Here is a 1,869-nt window from a genome sequence, read left to right as displayed (position 1 = left end):
GGGGGTAGAGAAAAAAAAGGGGGGAGGGTGAGTAGGTATGTTTTACCTCTAAACTTGGTTTTTACAAAGGCCTGGTTTAAATTCTTAGACATTGTGTTCCCATTTATCATCGGTCAATTGACCAAATTTAGACGAAAACGCTTGAAAGGAAACAGTGAATTGAACAGAAGTTAACAAAAGAAATGAAAGCTAAGAACCAGAAGAGCAACCTCCCCAATTGAGAAAATATGTGAATGTAGGAAGGTGAACAAAAATTACAAAATGAATGAATAAAATAAGAAAAGGGACGAAAGGCGGAGCTGTGTTCGAAAGTGAGAGCGGGGTAGGCACAACAGGAACAAAAGAAGCGGGAGAGTTCAATGAAAGGACAGAGATTTCAAAGTGACGCGGTGATGTACTCTAGGTGGTGACAGTCTCACGCCCGTGTGGCGTCAGACAAAAAGACAGACAGACGTATACTTCCAGCTCCTCATTCCTCACGAGAGCCCCCCTCCTCCTTCTACCTCCTCCTCCTCCTCCTCCTCTTCCTCCTCCTCCTCCTCTTTACGTGGGAACCGTCGTAGCCTACACACGACGAGTCCACGACGTAGTAAGCTGGCATGGTGGCACAGGCCGGCATTCGCCGCTGACGACTTTGTGAAGTGGGTAAACACAGACACACTAAATTGCTCCCCTCCCCGGCTATTTAGTTGCGCGGTGGTCACACAGTCACTCATCAGATGTTTCTCTCAAGATGTGACATTGCATGCGATATTATTTCCCTTGCAGCTTTGTGGATCGTACTACGAATTTTTTGTTTGTATAAATTTTGGTTGGAAATTCTTGCCAAGTAAGTGTAAGCGTATATGTTTAATGCCCATTTGAATACTATTAGGTTATTTAAAAGCTTTAGAGACCCCCCCCCCCCCCCCGATTTTATGTCCTTCGCCGATAAGACCGAGCCAAACGAGCCTTAAAAACTCCCCAAAACGACCCGAGTTCAAGAATACCCAGTCTGGGATTCGGACCAGGCCATCCGGCTCGTAGACCAGCATGATACCAACTGCGCTAACGGATCTCCCAAATTCTTGTCATTGTAAAACTCATATAGATCTAGATATGAACGGTCTAGTTTACTTCTTTTTTTCCACAATATTTTGTTGGTTTATTGAAGTGCACTATTTATTGATGGGCTCAACTGTGGTGTGAGTGACACTGTTTGTTGATATTGTCTTTGTAACTTCATGTTTGAGATGAGATGTGTAAATTCTACTGATGCCGTCGTTATTGTTACTGTTAGGCCATGGTGGTGGTGCTGGTGCTATCATTAAATTATCATCATCATCATCATCATCATCATCATCATCATCATCATCATCATCATCATCATCATCATTATTATTTATTATTTTTATTATTGTTGTTGTTGTTGTTATTATTATCAACATCATCATCTTCTTCTTTGTGTTCCCCGTGCTAGATCTCAAGAGTAGTCAGCTGGTTTTGATTTTTACGTATGTGCCCGTTTTTCGTTATCTAAGAAACCCGCTTGAGGCAGCCACATTCTGATTTTGAAGGTACTATTTGTTTTTATACTGACTAACGTATTTTCAGTTTTTGGTAGGAATTTATTTTTGAAATTTGCCCGAGTGGCGGCCGCAGCCTATTGTTATATATATCGATTTTAATATATCCGGGTGTCTTTAACGTGCGCAATTTGCAGACGGGACCTCCGAGATTTTTCGCACTCATCCGAGAATGCGAGGTGTTCGATCTTTTCCTTTCCTTCCCGAAGACCAAAGGTGTGGCTTAAAGACAGCATTATAGCCGTCGGGAGTAGTATTAGAAAGTCAGGAGTAAAGGAGAGGGGAGTCCAGATGAGGAGGCCGG

General features: G+C 42.7%; 1 protein-coding gene across 3 annotated transcripts in view; it reads left to right on the top strand.

Moving 5' to 3' along the window:
• Positions 1–1,869, top strand: part of LOC101859323 (sodium-dependent multivitamin transporter) — a 67,624-nt gene that overhangs the window by 27,396 nt on the left and 38,359 nt on the right. Inside the window, exon 1 of one of the 3 annotated variants that reach the window (XM_013081310.2) lies at positions 548–829. The exons of the other annotated variants lie outside the window; for them this stretch is intronic. The gene's annotated coding sequence lies outside the window, so the exon portion shown is untranslated. Of the gene's footprint in view, positions 1–547; positions 830–1,869 lie in introns of those variants that run through there. 3 annotated transcript variants of the gene reach the window in all.

This window comes from Aplysia californica, unplaced genomic scaffold, assembly GCF_000002075.1.
Source record: "Aplysia californica isolate F4 #8 unplaced genomic scaffold, AplCal3.0 scaffold00125, whole genome shotgun sequence".
Classification (NCBI taxonomy): domain Eukaryota; kingdom Metazoa; phylum Mollusca; class Gastropoda; order Aplysiida; family Aplysiidae; genus Aplysia; species Aplysia californica.
The sequence above is the reverse complement of the archived record's forward strand: the minus strand, read 5'-3'. Positions and strand labels throughout refer to the sequence as shown.